At 37.6% G+C, this 22,135-nt stretch overlaps 1 protein-coding gene across 4 annotated transcripts in view; it reads left to right on the top strand.

Annotated features, from left to right (window-relative positions):
- LOC120515746 (protein tyrosine phosphatase type IVA 3) overlaps positions 1 to 22,135 on the top strand; it is a 152,790-nt gene that overhangs the window by 84,472 nt on the left and 46,183 nt on the right. Inside the window, exon 4 of one of the 4 annotated variants that reach the window (XM_039737026.1) lies at positions 3,027 to 3,112. The exons of 2 other annotated variants lie outside the window; for them this stretch is intronic. The gene's annotated coding sequence lies outside the window, so the exon portion shown is untranslated. Of the gene's footprint in view, positions 1 to 3,026; positions 3,113 to 21,916; positions 22,088 to 22,135 lie in introns of those variants that run through there. One more of the 4 variants, XM_039737025.1, reaches the window with a different exon arrangement.

Here is a 22,135-nt window from a genome sequence, read left to right as displayed (position 1 = left end):
CAGCAGTTTTTTAAAGTGCTCTACTGTATTTGCCTGGCGAATTCCTATTGGCAGGCTATTCTAGATTTTAACATGAATGACTGTATATTTGTAATGAATATGCCTCCCAGAGTACCCAAGACAACGGTCTACTGAGAGACAAGAGCTTATATCCTCTTATTAAACTATGGTCTTGTTAAATATGATCTATATGCTAAAATGATTTTCAAAAGCCAAAGGTGATGCAGACATCCAAATACAATATTTTGCTTTTTCTGAAACGATAAAAAAAGTGATTCTGTTAAATATGTCATTCAAGACTGTTCAGTGGAATGGTATACTCTTATTCAAGTTAATTATAACAGCAGAGATTCTGAAGAATTTCTCCCCTTCTTTTAATGTGTATGGTAGTGATTAGTATAAAATAGTAATATAAGGGCCATGTCTTTAACATAAAGATGTTTGTTCAAGTCCTTTCTTAAAATGCTCTTACTTTTTAGTTCTTTACAAAAATAAATAGCCAAGGACACAATAGCAGTCACAAAAAAACATGGGTAATGGTTGACAGTCATGTCTAGTTCTGTGTTCAAGACTGAAATAATCAAAATGATTCAAACCAAGGCTTAAGTGGAGTATAATAGTTTAATCCAGGCACATGTAGGGACTGCAAGCTAAATTTGCAAAGGGCAGTGAACAGTGAGGTTTCATTTCAGCTCTGTCAGATGCTTTTTCTGAGTTCAGGTAGGTCCTATGAAAGCTTAGATACTATACGGGTATATACTGTAACACTGAACAATCACTGAGACATTTAAGTTTTTACAAATTCAGTTGGATCTTGTGATTGAAAGGAGTACTGCTTCTATTATTTTTGCTAAAGCTTTCAGAAGGATCTTTGCATTGTTGTTCTGCAGAGAGATTGGTTGCAGGATGCACATGTAAAAAAAACTGTGAAATTAACTGAATTAATATTAACTTTGGTAAGATATACCAAACAATTATTCCAGGTGTAGGTTACTATTATTTCAAAGAAGAATGAGTAGCAGATAATCCATCAGTGAGTCTTTAGTTTATGATGTACTTTACATACTTACAATGTAGTGTCAAGCTAAATAATCTCATAAGACCATAATAAATACAATTTGACATAATGGTGTCTCATACCTTTGTACAGGGTTTTACAGATTAGGAGCAACAAAACTAATTGAGTACTCTCCACATGTTATGCAATAAAGGTTAGGGACAGTGTAGTGTCAGAAGATGATGGTTGTCAAATAGTTTTATAAGGCTTGAGTACTGTTGACAGATATGCCGGGTAACTGGCTTTGATAAAGTAGGAATTAGGTAGTAGAATTTTGTATGTGATTCTGTATTAGGCAAGAGTCAACTATACCTAATCAAACTTAAATGCAAAGTGTTTGCTTAATCAAAATGTTGTGCAACAAATTGTTATACTGTCTAGTCTTCATTTAGAAGTGTCAAACTCAAGGTCTCAAACATTAATTGCTTCAATTAAGAGAATAGATGCAGAGCATTAAAGTATGTCATGGTGATCTGATGGCATATTTTCCCTCCATCCAAAACAGATAATCTGCTTCATACTGAGGTTTTTTTTTATTATTACCAAAAAGTTAGATAGAAAAAAGTATTGACTGAGAAGAAGCTACTGCTAAGCTGATTCACATTTAGTATAAGATTGCTTATTTCATCCCGATTGGATTCTTGGGTCTTAAAGAAGAGGTGTATTTTGAACAAACATCAATAACTGCCTCTCTGTTCTTGTTTTCATGGTAAGACTTTTCTAAATATAACCCTTTGTGATGGTCCGGGTTGGCTCCATGTTCCCTTGTCGCTGTCACAAGCCTCTTCAAACTGAAACCGTTGATAGTCATGAACAGAGATAAGCTGGGCAAATGAGGACACACACCTTCAGCAGATAGTTAGTGCAAAAAGTTTCAAGCGGTTTTATTAAAACTGAACCACAAACAATGTTTCCAAAATACAGTGATTTAGATCAAAGTCTTCAATAAATAAATAATCCATAAAACAAATGAATATGTACAGTAGGTTAAAAACAAGTCAATGAATCTTTTTAAATGATTCTTAATATTAACACAATCCAAGCTACGCTACTTCCTTGCAGTATAAGGAGATGTCAACCAACAGGTGTAGACAGTTCTTAATCCTGGGCTGTGTCCCCACCGCCAATCCTTCGATGTTCCACAGGGCACCAATCTGAGCTTCCACCTATTCTTGCTGCCACACCCTTGATGTCTGTGGAAGCCTTCACTGAGCATGCTCAATAGGAGTGACCCACAGTCCCTCTTGAGTGCCAACCACACACTCCTTTACTGCAGCTCACTTTTGCATCCACATGCTTCCTCTCTCTCTTGCACTGGCTCTGTCAGATCCTGTCCTCTCTCCATCCTTTCCTTTCTCTTGATTCTCTAATTTTTTTCTCTGTTCTGACATTGCCTAACCCCCCTCAACCAACCCCCCCTGACCCCGGCTTCTCTTTAAATGGCCTGATTAAGCACAGGTGTGATATGTTACCCCTGAGGTGTGAATTAGGCACCTGAGTAATCACACTCTCCCTTCCACTTGTATACGCAATCAGTCAAGCACCCCAATCAACCTTGAAGCAAAGCGCCCGATTGAAGCCTGCACTCCTCGGGACAATCGGTCGGTTTGCACCAGGGACCTCATTACACTCTTTTTCTATTTTTATTATATGAATAATTTAAGTGTGATGTACCACATTTGAAATGTTAGAGGTTTGTAATGATGAGGGATCATACATTACCCGATCAAAGCCTCTACAGTTTTTAAAATAAGACCTGTTTAGGGTTAATGTTTATTGCCAAAATGATATTGGCCCCATTTTAGTGTAAGGGTAGTGTGCCATTATAATTATCTCATTTTATTCCTGCCTTGTTACCATTTCTGCCAGGATAGAGTCTAATCCCTGTGAATTGGATTAGGAAGATTTGGAAATGGTTGTATGGATTTTGAAGGTTTCTTTTTTTCTTTTTTCACCTCTCAATTTCCAGTCAGTTCACCAGTAAAACTTGCAACCATTGGCACAGGCACTGGTGTTCCCAGTCTTCAATTCAGACAATCAAGTGTGTACCTGCTGGTAAGTAAAGGATCAAGCATGGGTCAAACGTATACCTCATTTTAAAAATGTTTAGTGAAAATTCAAAGCAAATAGTCCACATTACAATAGAGAAAACTTGTTACACAGGAAGAATAAAAGGCAAAAAAAGGAAAAATGTTTCTTTTTTGTTAAACTTCAATTGTATCTAAGCTTAAGTATTAGTTATTTCTCTGCTTTACTTCATATTCAGTACATTCTAAACATACGGCTGTGCACATTAAGGCCTTTCATACCTTACAATTAGCAAGGCAGGTCACTAACTGTGATAATCTGTGGTCATAGGGACAAGAAATAGAATATACCAATTCAATTCAGCTTGTGGGGGTTATAACAACCTCCCATATGCAATGCACTAATTTAAAGGCAAACATTTAATATAACTAAGAAAATAACTTCTATCAACTTAACATGACCTAATTAGCAAATGGTTCTTACAAAGTGTAATAGACTTAATTGATAAGTTATTAATACTTATTTGCTTTTTGTTCCGCTGTTTATTCCTGCCTTGGTATCTCCGTAAAAGGAAAACTAAAGAATTGTACTATTCTAAAAAAAATCTAAAGTGGAAATTCATTATTAGGAATAAAAAACATATTTAAACCAAATCCATGCATAATTTTTAAAAGACAATGTCAGAGTTTCTGAATTTGTTCCCAGTTCCTGTCATGTGAGTTCCTGTATATCAACATGTCAGTGCTATTTCATCTAAGCCTCTGTGTGCCCTGTGACAGATTTTTGTTGCATGCAGATTTTAGACTTTGACTTACACCTGTTTCTGCCAATATAGTGCTTACTCCTAGCATTCTTGGCTGGGAAAATGCACATGCAAAAAATAGGATTGACTGAGTAGGGGTACCACATATGACTGGAGACAGTATTTTTAGAGAGAGGATTATCAGTGTTACTGACAACACCACAGTATTCATTGAGCTTTGTTTCCCTGGGCCCATTAGTTTATTTTGCATTTGCTATATGGTAGTGCAAGAGTCTATATGAGGTTGAGCTTTAACGCAACAATAAAGGATTCTAAATGAACTGACAGTACTTTGTCACATATCAAAATCCAGTAAAGTAACTGAAGGTTTATTTTAAAAAAATAAATTAATTAAACCGCTCTCAATATATACAGATTGTACCCTCAAAAATAAAATTAAGATAATAAAAAGAGTGGTGTTGTCTTAATATTAAGTAAAAGTCATCAATAGAGAACTCCTCTATAACGATGTTTGATTCTGTTCATTGGAGGTTCAAGACAGCTAATTCAGGTTTGTGCTGCCTGTCCTGGTTGAAAGATTTAATTTTCACATAATCCTTGCATCAAAGCACTCTGACTAATAAAAAAAAAAAAAAAGCTCTGTAAATCTCAGTCACTTTTGCTTAGGGTAAAAAATTCAAAATGAAAGTTGAGGATTATCTTGCCATTACCTAGTGATTGTGGTAATTACATGTTTACAAGTTTATATGGAAAATACATGAACAGATTACTGTGAACTGCTTAGTCCAGTGTAAGTGTCATGGGTCTAGAGCCTATCTTGCACAAGTGCGGCACAAAGCAGAAGCTAAGCCTCTATGGAACAATAAAGTAAAACCGGAGATATGCACCATTATGCTTTAAGATGAGGTTAAATGTAAATATGGTAAATGTGTTAAATTAGGGAGGGGTCGCGCTGTTGGAGCAAGTTGTTTTCACTGTGAATAAAGGAACCCATAAAAATTTGAAGGGACAGTAAATTAAACAGGTGGAACTTGCATACTGATCTTCTGTGTTGAATATATTTTATTTTATTTATTCTATTTTAATATAGACAAGTATTTTGGGTGCAAAGCAAGCATTTGAACAGAAAACTTTGTAAAGATGTTTTGGAAGACCATTTACAGAAAAAAAGCTCACAAAAGCTCTTATTTTAGACAGGTGATTAATATCTCTCTACTGTATTAGAATAAAAAAAATCCTGGGACGAGACAAAACTTTTTCAGAGAGATACTTTCATGTCCCTTGAGGCAAGACTTTGTGCCAAGAGATTTAACCACGCCCGGGGCTGGAAATAAAAGACAAAGAGTAGATGATAAAGTAGAACGTCAAAAAGAATTCAAAAACATTGGAACGATACACATGCAGAGCAGGTTACAGATAATGAAAGTACTCAAATTTGAAAGTCTCAAAAAAATGATAGTAAAGATTGCATTAGCAGAAACAAATGGAAATTATTACTTAGTGATATAACGGAACAGCGAAAAGAGATCGAGTATATTGTTCTGATTTAAACTTTATGTCAGAGACTTGAAGACCGTCTAATTCATGTTCCCATCAGGGGAAAAGTAGTTTCTTCCCAATAAAGAGGTGTATCCGCGAGAATTAAAATATTTGTATTTTGGTGAAAGTGAAATCCACATACGCGAGCGGCAGAGACGTGAAGTGGCTGGCATGTAGCGCAGGCCGGGGGGGTTGGTGAGTGAAGCTCCCTACTGATTAATTAATATAAAAATAATTACATTTGTGCGTGAGGTCGAGAGGTTTCGGCACAGCTTGGACACTGGAACCAATCTCCTTGAGAGGGGCTGGACTCGCTGCCACTCTGGAGTTGCCCCCGGTGAGAGGCTGTGTGAGCATACTTATTGCCCTCCTACTTGGAGCCTGTTCAGTGGGGTTTACCCCAGTGGACGAGAGGGTAGCCTCCCTCCACCTTTGGGTGGGAGGGACGGGTCCTAACTGTTGTTTGTGCGTATGCGCCGAATGGCAGTTTGGAGTCCCTGAAGGGGGTGCTAGAGGGCATACCTTCTGGGGACTCCCTTGTACTGCTGGGAGACTTCAATGCTCATGTGGGCAATGACAGTGAGACCTGGAAGGGCGTGATTGGGAGGAATGGCCTCCCCGATCTGAACCTGAGCGATGTTTTGTTATTGGACTTCTGTGCTCATCACTGATTGTCCGTAACAAACACCATGTCAAGCATAGGGGTGTTCATATGTGCACTTGGCACCAGGACACCCTAGGCCTCAGTTCGATGATCGGCTTCGTGGTCATTTCGTCGGATTTGCGGCCACATGTCTTGGACACTCGGGTGAAGAGGGGGCAGAGCTGTCAACTAATCACCACCTGGTGGTGAGATGTCGTTGATGGTGGGGGAGGATGCCGGTCTAGCCTGGTAGGGCCAAATGTGTTGTGAGGGTCTGCTGGGAACATCTGGCAGAGTCCCCTGCCAGAAGTAGTGAGGAGTGAGGGGACATAGAGTCCGAATGGGCCATATTCCGTGCCTCTATTGTTGAGGCGGCTGACTGGAGCTGTGGTCAGTGCCTGACGTGGCGGCAATCCCCGAACCTGTTGGTGGACACCGGCGGTGAGGGATGCCGTCAAGCTGAAGAAGGAGTCCTACAGGACCCTTTTGTCCTGTGGGACTCTGGGGGCAGCTAATAGGTACCGGCAGGCCAAGCGGGATGCGGCTTTGGTGGTTGCTAAGGCAAAAATTTGGATGTGGGAGGCGTTTGGGGAGGCCATGGAGAACGACTTTCGGATGGCTTCAAGGAGAATCTGGTCCACCATCTGGCGTCTCAGGAGGGGAAAGTAGTGCAGTGTCAACACTGTATATGGTGGGGATGGTGTGCTGCTGACCTCAAGTCGGGATGTTGTGGGTCGGTGGGGGGAGCATTTTGAAGACCTCCTCAATCCCACTAACACATGCCTTCCAATGAGGAAGAAGAGCCTGGGGACTCGGAGGTGGGCTCCCCCATCTCTGGGACTGAGATCACCGAGGTGGTCAAAAACTCCTTGGTGGCAGGGCCCCGGGGGTGGATGAGATACGCCAGGAGTTCCTCAAGGCCCTGGGTGTTGTAGGACTGGCTTGGTTGACACATCGAGGACAGTGCCTCTGGATTTGCAGACCGGGATGGTGGTCCTCCTCTTTAAGAAGTGGGACCGGAGGGTGTGTTCCAACACTCGGCCTCCCTGGAAAAATCTATTCGGGGGTCCTGGAGAGGAGGGTCCGTCAGATAGTCGAACCTTGGATTCAGGAGGAACAGTATGATTTTCATCCTGGTTGCGGAACAGTGGACCAGCTCTACACCCTTAGCAGGGTCCTGGAGGGTGTATGGGAGTTTGCCCAACCAGTCTACATGTGCTTTGTGGACTTGGAAAAGGTGTTCGACCGTGTCCCTCGGGGAATCCTGTGGGGGCTACTCCAAGAGTATGGTGTACTGAACCCCCTGATGAGGTCTGTTCGGTCCCTTTACAACCAGTGTCAGAGCTTGGTCCGCATTGCCGGCAGTAAGTTGAACTCGTTTCCAGTGAGAGTTGGACTCCGCCAGGGCTGCCCTTTGTCACCGATTCTGTTCATAACTGTTATGGACAGAATTTCTAGGCACAGCCAGGGTGTTGAGGGGGTCCGGTTTGGTGGACTCAGGATTGGGTCACTGATTTTTGCAGATAATGTTGTCCTGTTTGCTTCATCAGGCTGTGATCTTTAGCTCTCTCTGGATTGGTTCGCAGCTGAGTGTGAAGCGGCTGGGATGGGAATCCGCACCTCCAAATCTGAGACCATGGTTCTCAGCTGGAAAAGGGTGGAGTGCCCTCTCGGGGTTGGGGGCGAGATCCTGCCCCAAGTGGAGGAGTTCATGTATCTCGGGATCTTGCTCATGAGTGAGGGAAGAATGGAGCGTGAGATCGACAGGTGGATCAGTGCGGCGCCGGCAGTGATGCGGGCTCTGCATCTGTCTGTTGTGGTGAAAAAGGAGCTGAGCTATAAGGCAAAGCTCTCAATTTACCAGTCAATCTATGTTCCTACCCTCACCTGTGGTCATGAGCTATGGGTAGTGTCCGAAAGAACGAGATCGCAAATACAAGCGGCTGAAATGAGTTTCCTCTGCAGGGTGTCTGGGCTTTCCCTTAAAGATAGGGTGAGAAGCTCAGTCATCCGGGAGGGGCTCAGAGTAGAGCCGCTGCTCCTTCACATTGAGAGGAGTCAGATGAGGTGGCTCGGGCATCTGATCATGATGCCTCCTGGACACCTCCCTGGTGAAGTGTTCCGGGCTCATCTAAATGGGAGGAGGCCCCGGAGAAGACCCAGGACACGATAGAGGGACTTTGCGTCCTGGCTGGCCTGGGAACGCCTCAGGATTCCTCCGGAAGGGCTTGAAGTGGCCGGGGAGAGGGATGTCTGGGCATCTCTGCTCAAGCTGCTGCCCCCGCGACCCAATCTTGGATAAGTGGAAGAGGATGGATGGATGGATAATTGCATTTGTATTGCGTAGCACAGTAACTGTCATACAGAGTCTTTATTTCTCTTCCTACTGCATAAGATACTTTACTGTTAGGTCAAACTTTTTGAATATCCCTTTCAAAAAATTGCTTCTCACAGTTTCACACAACTGTTCATTTTAATGGCAGTTTATCTTCAAAACAACTTCAACTTTCTGTTTAGGCTGCTGCCTATTGTTGACCATTCATCAGTACTTCCTGGTGATACCTCAAAATGTGTATGATTTCTAGTAGTTGGTACCCACCATATCTGAGAGAATCAAAAATAATCTCTTTTAACGCCACTCTCAAGTTACATGCCTGTTGTGTGTTTTTTGTCATTTAAAAATGGTTATGAATATTTCTATTTCTTCACATGTGATTATGTTCTGATTTTTGAAAAAAAAAAAACACATTAATAAACATAAATACAAATTAGGCAGTGGCACATACATATACAATTGACACAGTGGATTCAGAAAGTTTTTAAAATAATACTTTACAATAAAAGGTTTATATTTACAAATAATGCTCTGCTCTGTTGCTAGCAAGGCAAAGCCCCTATACAAGTACCTAAAAGTCAAAAAAGAGCACAAGTTCAGCAGTCCAGTAAACACATAAGCACAGCATAAAACACAATAGCTCACCGTCTCCTTAGCACATTTAAAGTGAACTGCCAGGAACAGTGGCATACCCACTGGATTTGCAGAGTCGAGGGCAGTTCCAGATAGTAATTGGCAGGTGGACTCGCCTCTTGGGGAACCATCCACAAAATGCATGGAACATAACACAGGCATAAGGCTTGTATACTTAGACAAAACCAGAAGTAAATGTAAATGTACATAATAAAAACAATCGATAACAAAATAAAGGGACTTCAAGTATGAATTTGAACCACAGCCGACACAACATAAATGTTAAGTTTTGCTTTTTCATCCAGCTGAGTTAACTCATAAACTGTATTTGACTATCTGGGTGAATTAATTCTGTGCACCTCATAATTACACTAGTGATTTTAAGTAGTCTTTAAAGACCAGCACTGGGAAATGTTGAAGTGAATAGGATCAGACAAAAGTCAAGCAGCTGAATCTCTTCTCCCTGTCATTCCTGAATATTGCAGTCCTGGGAGTTGGCACCAGTCCTGTGTTTCACATCAGGTTTAAATCCGCTGCTATTTTCTCAGGCTATATTTAGCATGTTTTTTGCTAAACTACCTTATAACAGGTTTTCTTTATCTGTATGCCTAATCACAATGTATATGCCATCCTTATAGAAGTTGCTGGGAAATGGTTAATAAAATATTTGTAACCGAAAGTTGCATGTTACCAAAAGATAACACCAGTGATCTTAAAATTTCTGCCATTCATTCTTGGACTTTGTGTCTCTGTTTTGACATAAATATTTTTTACACGATGAGCAGAACTTAGAAGGAAAGCACAGCATAACATAGAGTTACTTACAGGAGAATCCCAGCCACCTGCTGTCACCCTTTAAGAAGTCTTGAGCTGTCAGTATAACCTTTCAGCCTTTAGCCTTCTTGCTTGAGTGAGCCCATCCTAACATTGTGCAACACATCCAGCAGTGCATGCTTGGCTTCTTAAGAAGGAATGTTCCAGGCGTATGTTATGGTCGTTTTGATTTATGGAAGTGACCTTGCTTTTATTGACTTTGAAAGAAGCATGTCCTTTAACAGCCAGGGAATAACAAATTGACTTTATGATGGACCACACATTTTGTGGGGTTTGCTTTTGGAGGCCATGGTACTTTCAAAAACTTCCTGCAAGTGTGTTTATCAGCTAAAGGAACAGGGGCTTGATGTGTTAAATATTGATTAGCATGTACACATCAGAATTTCAGTGTACTATGTACACATGATGATAATGTTACGATAATTTTACCAATCTATATGCTCACAGGGTTTTAAAATGATTGAATACTGTATATATAAATGAAAACACAAATTTGCTTGCCCCCCAAAAAAAAATATGTTCTAGATTGTCTATTCATGCTCAGGGCAGCAACTTAATGTGCAATGATTTCTATTTCTGCTTCAAGGATCCAGTGACTTAGGTTCTAATCATGCCTTGAGGCATTCAACTTGACCATCAGACATAGCTATTTATTAATACATTTTAATTTTAAAATATATTGTTAAATAAATATGTGTAATATATGCCGTGTGTGTATGTATATGCATGTATGTGTGTATGTATAATTTGTGTGTTTGTATATACATTTGCATGCCACTCTGTGTATATATACAGTATGTATATGTGTGTGTATAATATATACACGCACATACATATATATTGTATATATACACAGAGTGGCATGCAAATGTATATACAAACACACAAATTATACATATAATGTATATAATGTTTGGGCACCCTTGCTTAACATTTCTCTTACTATGAGTAGAAGATATAAGGTATAAAGTTAAAGTTGACAAATTTCTTTATTTTAAGCAAGATTACATTTTTATTTCTATCATGCACAGGTACAAAATACCAAAAAAATTAAAAGATGCTAAAACAAACGTTTGGGCACATGACATAGCCAATACTTAGTAAGACCCCATTTTATCAAGTACAGTATCACAACTTGTAAACACTTTCTGTAGCCAGCTAAGAGTCTTTCAGTTCTTATTTGGGGTAGTTTCGCCAATTCATTCCTGTAAAAGGCTCCTGATTCTGTGAGATTCTTGTGCTGTATTGCATGCACTTCTTTTCTAAGATATATAAGTATCTATCTATCCATCTATCCATCCATCCATCCATCCATCCATCCATCCATAAATTGTCAATGATGTTTAGGTTGGAGAACTGTGAGGGCCACAGCAAAACCGACAGCTTGCGTCTCTTGAGAGATTCCATTGTGCATTTTGAGACCCATCCTATTTTTAACTTCAAATTTTTTTATAGATGGAATGTTGTTTGCTTCCAGGATTTGCTGGTAATTATTTAAATCCATTCTTCCCTCTACCAATCGCATGTTCCCCGTGCCATTGGCTACAACAAAAGCCCAAAGCATGATCAATCCACCCACATACTTAATAGTTAGACAGGTGTTCTTTACCTGGAATTCATCACCCTTTTTTCTCCAAACATACCTTTGCATATTGTGGCCAAAAAGTTACAGTATATTTTGACTTCATCTGTCCACAGGACTTGTTTCCAAAATGCATCAGGCTTGTTTAGATGTTTTTTGGCAATCTTCAGGCTCTGAATTTTGTGGCGAAGATGCAGGAAAGGTTTTCTTCATATTTCTTCAGATGTCACTGCACAGTAGAACAGTGCACCAGCACTCCAGAGTCTGCTAAATCTTCCTGAATGCCATTTGTAGTCAAGCAGGGGTTTTATTTGCCCTTTTTACAATCTGATGAGCAGTTCTTTCAGAAAATTTTCTTGGTCTTACAGACCTCAATTTGACCTCCACCCTTCCTGTTAACTGACATTTCTTAATAATATTATGAACCATTACATACAGCTACCTGAAAATTATTTGCTGTTCAATATACATGTTTATGTATGTATGTATGTATGTACGTATGTGTAATATACATGCATAATATATAATATTATGTGTGTGTATTTTAATATTTAAAGATCCTTTTGCTAGAGTTTCAAACATGTTAGAAAAGCAGCAAGTTTATTTTTCACATATTATCAAGTAAATATTTATGAGCCTTTTTTGATATAATAACACATTGTTTTTCCTGTAGCAGTTTTAATATTACTTGTTCAGTAATTAGCCTGTCCGAATTCAGATTTTGAGCCATACTTAATGTATTAAATAAATATTATTGCTTATTATGCATTCATTAGTGAAGGAGCTCTTTAAAACCTAGTGCCAGAATGATAATGCAGGCTGTTGGAACTTTTATTTCGTCAACAGTGTGATGATTTTTTTTTTTTTTTTTAATTTTTCCCTTCAGTATTTGCTATTTGTTTGTTTGTAGTATGGTTGCTTGCAGTTCTTTGTGTTTTTTCAGAATACTTTATATATGTTAACCATTTGCTGAAATTCTCCCACTATTATAAAAACTTGTTACAATGAGGAACCCCTTTGTCTGTTACACATTACAATTTGATCTATGCATTGTGTTTTGATATTTATTAATGTCAATACTAGTTTACATAAATGACAGTTTGGTGACTACTTGTTTTCTTTTATGCTTGTGTAATGCCTGCTATTTTCATGACTTTTTTTGTTTATTTATTGGTTAATTCACTTCAGTGTATCTGAAATGCTCCTTAAATTAAACATGCCTTTTATATTTTTTGTCATATTTCATATCTACACGCCTAAACTTGTAACACTATTAAACAATGATAGGTGGAGCAAGTCTACAAAGCTGAGTTAATCTGTTGGTAAAAAATAATTAGATGGACTTGGTCCTCTTCCATGAATTTCACGTTGTACAAGTGCTTGATTGGACTGCTACTGTTTGAATTCTTTGTCATGCTTCTGTACAATTTACAGTATTACGAGTAGTTTTGTGAAGTAAAGCATTTTTTTTTTACTGCTAATGGATTATACTGATTGTCAATTTTTGTTACATTTTAATGCCATAGGAAATATAACTAAGTAACTAACTGCACAGTGATTATTGAGAAAGACTGAATGTTTTTGGAAATTAAAATTTAAAAAGTGCTATTAGAATTTTTTAAAGGTTGAAGTCAGATAAATTTGTTTAGGACCAGATAACTGTTATTATTGAATGCTTAAGGAAGTACGTAATTACAATTATAAATACTTAATTTCATAAATTTGTGCACACTCCCTGCTACTTGTGGGATCCACTTGATCGAACAACCATCAATAACATAACTGAGACAAGCCAGGCAAATGAGGATGTACATAGCTAGGGGTGGGTATAAAAGTGCCACAGTGCTTTATTATTTAAAAAAAAAAAAATCAAAACAGTGTCCACAGCTACAATACTCAAAACTTCAATAAATAAATAAAGAAGTGAGATCTATTTGTTTTTTTTTTAAAAAAAAAATCCATTCTTAAAATGAGAAATGACCAAATGGCAATGTTGTTCCCGATTTTCCTTATTGTACAGTAAGATGAGCCTGGCACAACAACGTACCTGTCTCCCCAGCTCACCCATTGCTTGCTTAGCCGGCAGAGATGTTAACAGCCGCAGTCTTCATCACCCGACCCACATCTTAGCTGCCTCGCATCACTCTAGCCAGAACATCCAGGATCGGTCATCCTGCCATCATCCTTATGCTCCAGCAGTTGTACATCAGAATCATGGGGAAGACTCCACTATACTTGCACTCACTATACACAAATAATCAGTGGTGCGAACCAGCCCTTGGAATGCTATTCCATCGCCCTTAGCAGGGCCCATGATCATGAAACCTGTCCACCCCATTATCTCTCTGGCTTACCTCATCTTGTCACCCAATGCTGCTGTCTCCACACATTGTTTTGGTTCTCTCTCCTCGTGTGTTTGCTGCTGTTTTTTTTTTTTTTTTATTATTTTATTTTGCCCCTCTCTACTGTGCCGGCAACTTTTAAATTTACTGTCTCAATTGGGCCTAGTTGTGCATGCACTGCTCCCTCCAAGGAACTAATGAGGCATCTGCCTTATGCATGCACACAAGTTCCTCAAGTGAAGTGGGTGATTGCGCGTTCAGAGCTAGCACTTTGTGGGGTGTGCTTATTTAAAATCGACATGTCGCCACAACCACTCTTCACATAGGCCAGCATGCCAAACACGTTTCACATATAAATTAATGAAAGCAATTCCTAAAGAATGTAGTGAGCTATCTCTGTTCGCCCCTGTTAGGTTACAGAGTTTTAGTTAACGGTCAACCGTTTGTTGGATGTCGGAGCTCTAACTGTTTAACTAATAAACTAGACTGTAATCACAACATGCAATTTTTTTTTCAAAAATCTTTTCATAAGATATTGAGATGCTTGGAAATGAATTTTTATAACCATAACTAACAGCTGGTTAATTTTGATTATAAACTTGGTAGAATTACAAAAGCTGTAGAGTCAGTGAAATTGTTACAAATCAATCTGGAAAGAATTCACACTGGGGTTGAAATGTGCCAAAAGGAATTTAATATAATGTAAAATGATGCACATAGGAAATAAAAATGTTCGATATAATTATATCATGAAAATACATCTTGAGTAAAGGACTTACAAGTCAGAGTGGACTCATCAATGTCCATATCCAAACAGTGTACAGGTGTAATTTAGAAGGCTAATAGGATACTAGATTGCATATTATGCAGTGTTAAATACAAGTCTAAGAAGATTATTCTTAAGCTAAACAACACACTATTGAGAGTACTTCTGGCGAATTGTGAGCAGTTTTGATCACCATCTTACAAAACAGATATCAGCACTGGAGAAAGTCTGGGGAAGAGTGACAAGACCAGGACTGTGGGATATGAGCTATGAGAAAAGAATGAAGTTGAATGTTTTTAGTGTAGGCAAAAGGAAGTTAACGGGAGACTTCTTAAAAGCATTCAAAATTGTGAAGGAAAGTGTAGCGATTATTTTAAAATGAGCTCTTTAATTAGAACACAGAGGGTACAAATGGAAGCTGTGTAAGGGTTTATTTCACACAAAAGTAGTAAAGTTTATCACATAGAGAAGTGTAAATATGTGGACCTAGTATTTTGTAGGGGTTAGTACTGTAGTACTTTGGAGACCCTCAGTTCTAGAGATGTTGACATTTTACAGAATTTTGGTGAAAAGAGATTGACAAGTAAAATTACCAAGAATGGCCTTTTCTCATAAGAATGATATAGTGGGGTAAATAAGTATTTGATCCCCTGCTGAATTTGTAAGTTTGCTCACTTACAAAGAATTGAACAGTCTCTGATTTTCATGGCAGTTTCATTTTAATGGAGATTAAACAACAGTGAGATTCATACTAACATTCCCAGCACAACAAGTCAAAGAATGAGTGGCTCAAAGTTGGAAAATGAGTCAATACTAGGTCTTTTACCTGCACCCTTACGATTGCAGACGACATAATGGTGTGAATATGCTGTTAAACACATTGTTACATTAACCCCCTGTAAAATAAATATGTATAAGTAAATATACTTATTTGGTCTGTAATGTTCTATTAATAATTTAATTATCTGGATCGGATAAATAGAAAGAACATCTTTGTCCCCGTAACATATTATATGTAAAGCAATGTTACTTGCAATTTCAAATAGTTTGAATATTGTATTACATTCTTCAACACAGCTACTCAGATGTACCAAATTGGTTTTGGTACATGTATAGTGTACATCTAAAGGAGTCTCGGTCATTACTTCATGCTGTATTAGGTTTAATTTTCACATTGAGATCAACAAAAATATTGTAGGGATGTTCATCTGAAACTACGAACAAAATGTATAGGTTTATTTTGCCAAATTTGCCAATGCCTACATTTGCAACATACCCACAGCTGAGGTTGAAGGGTTGGATTTGCTTTGTTAATGTGTAGAATATTTCTCTATTTGATTGCATGACAAAAGCAACGTGTTGATCTCATAAGGATAGAAGCCTAGCAACCTGCCAACACAGCTTGTATTTTAATGCTGATGTTTTGTTTTCTTTAATCTCCCCTGAGTTACTCTAGTATTAAAAAATGCACTGCAAGGGTATTGCCAAATTTTGTAGTTAATAATGTGGTTAGTCAGGTGAAATTAATCCAATTTTCTTAGACAATCGCCTTTTGGTTGCATCTCTGTGTACTTTTAGATAACTGTCCTAGAACATCCAAGACTGCAGTTGTTGGTCATATCTTTCAATTGTTCAGTTTAGAAGTGGCAGGTACATATCACTAGTGCGGAGAATTAGAGCTGTAGTGAAACCTACCTTTTCGTGTTTAGTCTTACTTATGTAAGGTAAAATAAATCCTTTCAGAAAAAATTAAGTCTTGATGAATTCTTCATGCAACATAATCTACTTTAGAAAAAAAAAAGTTTTTCTATGTGTGATATGCAACAAAAACAGCATCTTCTATAGCACTTATTGTAAACACAATCTCAAGTAGATCATTAAAATAGTTTTATGTTTTTACAGTTAGATCATATACAGGCTAAATATAGTAGAAACTAAATTGTCCACCTTCACAATTAATGCCTAGTTCCTTAATCACTAAACCACACTGCCTTTGTTAGTGATTTTGAACTAAATGATGTTTTGTCTGCTGCAACATAGAAAGTGTTCTGACTGGTGCCACAGAACAGATGGGGTATACAGAAGGTTCTGACAGCAGCTTAAAACAATCTTGATAAAATTACAGAGTTCAACCTGTGCTATGATAAGAGCTTCAAAGACCTCAAATGCCGTTCTTACTATGTAGCGGGACCAACAGGTTGTGTTTTGTTTTTGTGTGTTTGTGTAATACGAAGGAAAAAAAAAGGGGCAAACAATTACAAACAAATGGGACAGCCTGATTGAGTCCTTTTGACACCAGGCTTTCATATATACATTTTCTGCATTGTTTCATTTCTTTTCTGATTGTTGGCTGTTGATACATTGACCAATAACCAACTATTAGTGATGGATTGGTACTAATATTTTGACTTGGCTATTGATGCCAGTTTTGTGACCTCAGTACTGGTACTAAAACAGTGTCAGATTTAATAATGGATAACTACAAACCCCCAAAACCCTGTTGTACTCCATATTCCCTGGTGCACTGTGCCACTGCACTGCACTGCACTGCACTACACACCACTTCCCTCTTGATTGCATACATTTTTTCAAAGCCAATAAGGCAGTGGCAGTATGAAAACCCTATATGTCTTGATCATCTCAAAGTAATCCGGGTGGTTAGGAGGTGTTACCTGTGTAGTGTCAGTTGTGTTAAAGCTTGTGGTTTCGTGACACCACCTGCAATTGTAAGCACATTTTTCTTTGGCTACTCAGAGTGTTGGGAAGAGGGGTTTAAATGGAAAGCTGATTACTTTTGACACCAAAAATCCTGAAATGCTGGTTACAGTGATGTTTTAAATTTTGGGTTTTTCCTTACATCTCTAGTTCGAGTCTGGTACATAGTGCACCCCTAAAGTGTATTTGTATTTATTTCCTTTAATTTAAACTTTGACTTTATTTTACTTTAATGATGGAATAAATATGGAATCAGTTCTACATATTGCTATCAAAACCTGATCTAAAATATGTTTGTTGAAAATGATTGATGTCATTCAGTTTTAAAAAGTTTCTGTTAAGATTTTGCAATGCAGTAGGTCTTAATAACCCATCAACAACTTTACTTTGATGTAGTTTGTATCTCCCAGATACTAGTTCTCTAAATAACTTGGGATGTTCCGCAGTGCCACATAGCAAGTGCCAAATATGCTTATGGGATTGTGGGCCAGAAGGTATATCAATTAAAGTGCAGCCTTGGAACATATAAGGACCTTTTGCTTTTGGTGCAGCCCCCTTTGCTGGCTACATGCCTTTGTTGGCATCTGTTAATGTTTTTGCTGTACTTCAAGCTTGAGTTCCCTGCAAGTTCATCTTGGCCCAAGTGTAATAAATGTAAGCATTTAGTCACTTGCAGCATTCCATATAACAGGTAAAAATAAAGAAATACTTTAGTAAATGTCCTTTCCCTTGATGTTTTCAAATCTAATGTCTAGACATTTTTGAAATCTCTAGTTGATAAATCTGCATTTGCTGAGATGTTAACTGCTGACACCATTAATATGATCAGATGAAAATACATACATACAACACCAAATGGTATTTCTGCTTGCAATGCACAAGCTTCTCAGGAGCCCTATAAAATACACTCTTTGAAGCATATGCATATGGATTTCACAAATGTTAAATTTTAACTGGGGTCCTTGTTATAGAATTAGGAATTCTTAGAAAAATGTGAATGTATTACCTTCCGGGAATTTCATGCTGAGTTACTAGCTGAGGGGCTGGTGAATACTGCCATTTTGAAGCTAAATTCTGCCCTTTTCACTTTTTCTTTTTGTTTTAAAGTCTTCTTTTGGCTTCATAGATTTATCCAAGTGTTTTGGTTGGAAGATTTCATGCCAGGTAGCTTCTTAAGCAGAGGTTATTCTGTGCTTCAAGCAAATGTGACTACAGTTGGAAATTTACTTTTGTTAATTCACTTTTTGTGTTTCAATAAAATGTATTGCAATTCTGTTTTACTGAGAGCACATGCTGTCATATTTCAGAATTTCTTTAGAGTTTACAATTCAAGGCCAGTTTGTGGGCTGAAATTTGAACTTATTCTCCTTAGTGTTTGCAGTCACAGAAAAAAGTCAAAGTCATAAATGACCTGGCATGTGTTACTCTTCAATAGAATACATTGCTTTTAAACCTCATTGGTAGTTTGCTGCTTAAGTAAAGTTATCTTTTCATATGCAGCAAACAGTTACAACAACAACAATTGTTTAGAGTATGTCCAATTTGAGCAAATAAACATATAAAGGCAAACCTTTAAACAGATAAGGATTTAATTCAAGGCAAAGTTTAAGGTTTCTTAATTTAGTCATGTTTACACAAGAAAACATGAAATTAGCCTTCTCAGTTGCATCTAATAACAGACAGAATGAGATAAAACAGACAAATAGAAACAAGACAAGGTAAGGCAGTTAGATAATACAGAATTACACAAATAAAAAAACAAAAAGGCAAGAGTTTGTCTCTGATTATGTTACTGGTTAGGATGAAAATAGCCACCTGCAGGACCTACTTCCAAAATAGGATTGTGTTTCCATTCATGTATCATAATAAATACAGTTTGAAAACTGTATATTCAGTTTGATTAGCATACAGTTGTCAAAGCTGCAACATAATATAATGGTGCCTAAGTTTCACCTTTATGCATTTTTGAATGAAAGGCACACAACTAAGTCAGGAAAACAAGAAGTAACTTCAGCAATACAATGACAGTTTCCTCATACTACATTCCAGTATGAAAGGTGTCTTTAGTAAGAAGCATGTTATGGAATTTTAGAATATTTGTTGATAAAACATTAACTTGGACAATGAAATTCCAGTATCGGTAAACAATCTCCAAGTGCACAGGCTTTGCTATAGCCAGTCTTAGTAACAACTCAGAATCTGAGGTAAAAAAACATAACATTTACATCTAGCAAAAAACTGAGGCGATGTTATAAAGCAGCTGTGGCAATGGTGTCACAGAAGTGTTCTAAATTTTAATTTTAATAAATAAATTTGTACTTGGGAGAAGGATGGCGAGGTGGAAAGTTCTTCAGAGTGTGTGCATACTTGAGTGAGAAAACGACAAATACAGTACTAGCATCTATTACTTTCAGTTCAAGTATGCTGAGTTCAAGAATGGTATCTTGCAGGAGAAACTGAGAAAGAGAGACGAGTAGGAAGTGAAAGAAAAGTGCTTGGTAATGTTTAATGGGATAGATGGAAAGCAACACCATTTATAGTTAATACATAATCTGTGTAGTTATGACTAGATTTGCATATTTTGTTTCCTTCATGTCATTTTTCATTTGCTTATTTATATTCTTTTTGTTTGTCCATTCCTTTGATTCTTCTGAGAATAATTAATGGACTGATTTTTTTTTTTTCTTCTTCTTCTCCACTTGCCATGATTACTTAGGTTTAACTGACTTACTAGCAGGCCTCCTTGATTTTGCTAGGTCATTATGAGGGTAAGCCCACCACCAGCAATGTATATGCATTATAGTTTACTCTTTTGCTTGAGGATGGAGTATGAACACTGCAGCTGTTGGTTCCTTTTAAAAATAGACCACAAAGCATCATGAGATTGCTGAAAATTTCTACATTTCTGCTTTCCTTCAGATTTACAACTGTACTGACCCCATTACTGGTCATCCACATTCATTATGCAACAATTTTCCATTCAGCTTTGGGATTAACCATGTTACTAAACTTCTCATCTCTACTTTACTAAGGTCACTAATGGCAAACAAGATTTTATTTTCCTGCTAATTACTGAAACGTGTGCTTTAAATAAAGACGACTTACTGATCATTGTAGTGTATTTTTAGTGTATTAATTTGTTACACTTGTGAAATATAGAAAGACTCACAGTTCACTATTTATAAATATAACAAAGGTAGTGATGTGACACTTTTTAATGCTTTGCAGCAGTCAGAGAAGTAACTGCATGTAATGTTTGAGATCCAGTTACATGTGGCCGGGGTTTTTCCTCTTCAGTTTCTCCTATTCCGTTATGGCCAAGAGGCTTTTTCTGGAAGTGATGTGCGAATGCAGGATTAGGAACTTCAAAAATCCTCTATTGTTACACAAAGGCACACAGAGACAACATTCGGAGACATTGAGAGTTCTCTTCAATATGAATATTCATGAAAATGAATGTTTTTGAAATTTGAAAGTAAATATTAAACTTTACTACCTAATGTGATCTTGTTCCAGAAAATATATTTCCCTGTTGATAATAATTTATATAATTTTAATACTTTGCACTGTAACTTTTTTAGTATAAATTCTTCATAAATCCTTTTATCAGTTCATTTTTTTGAAACTGTTTCATTCTTATTGTACTTATTTATTTTGTGCAAATTGTACTTATTTAGTTTATGCAAAATCAGTTTAAATTATTGCATTTAATAAATAGGATAGAGTTTTAATAAACTATACAAACTCTCTGTTTACACAGGAGTATCTATCTCATTGACAGGAGATCATCATTCAGTTTTCACAGCCAAAGTATGTTCAAGATTCTGATCAAGAAAGTAAATGCTTTGCCGCTAGAAAGCAGTTATTGTAAAGGTGGTACTTGAATAATGTGGTAGTGTGTAATTGGTGAGGGTGTAAAGATAGACATGCTACAGGTTGTTATGTGGTAACAAATTTAAAAATAATTGTAGGATAAAGTGTTACTTTAAAAACTGGTAATCACATAGAAACGGACCTTGGAACATAGACCACAATATTTTAGGTTCAGTCTTCGCCACAGTAACTGATGTTTTTATTTTATTTTAATTTTTTTTTTTTCCCCCCTCTCTAAGCATGTCACTGCCTAAATTTTTAAGTTGTTTTGGACAAAAGTCAACTAAATAAATGAGATATAATTATATAATGAAACACAGTTTAAAAACAAAAAACAAAACCGTTCAAGAGGCCCTCACAAAATTTCTCAAGCCACTTGCTCTGCATAAAAGTTGCCTAAAATTACACTCTTAATACTGCAGTAGGAGACAATTTTAGCTGTTTGGCTTTTCCTTCCTTGTGAGTAGCCTCTGTTCAAAGCAGCAAATATTGAGAGCCATATTTAAAATTAGCAAGTGCTATATTTAATACTGATCCCAGTGGTGTAGTTGAAGCCATCAATGCAAATGCGTTTGCCAGATTCCTCAAATGAATGCCAAGTAAAGGCTTTGGGTCACCTGCTGAGATTACAGATTACAAGAACAAGTGATCTTTAGCATAACCTATTACTTTTATGTGCTTTACTGTTCATAAATGTTGTATGATTACTTCCATGAAGTGAAGAGTGTGGTTTTTTTTGGATCTGGAGGGGGGTTGTAATGGGGAGCACTTGGCTATTGTAAGAGCATTAGGAGTGCATTTGTGTGTGACATTAGCTGTTTGAGTGTTGTCAGTGTCATATGGCAAAGCAAGGCAGACTGAACTGGTTCAGAGCAGAGACACAGGTATTAGTGTCGGGAGCAGCATCTGTTTACTCTGTATTTTGTCCCTATTGAACAAGCAGCTTTATCCAAAGAAGAGCAAAGTATGACACACAGGTAGGAAAAGAAACTGAGGGTAGAAGATTAGAGTATTGAGTGTTGCAA

The sequence above is a fragment of the Polypterus senegalus genome, chromosome 15 (assembly GCF_016835505.1).
Source record: "Polypterus senegalus isolate Bchr_013 chromosome 15, ASM1683550v1, whole genome shotgun sequence".
Taxonomy (NCBI): Eukaryota; Metazoa; Chordata; class Cladistia; order Polypteriformes; family Polypteridae; genus Polypterus; species Polypterus senegalus.
This window is presented reverse-complemented; position numbering and strand designations above follow the sequence as displayed.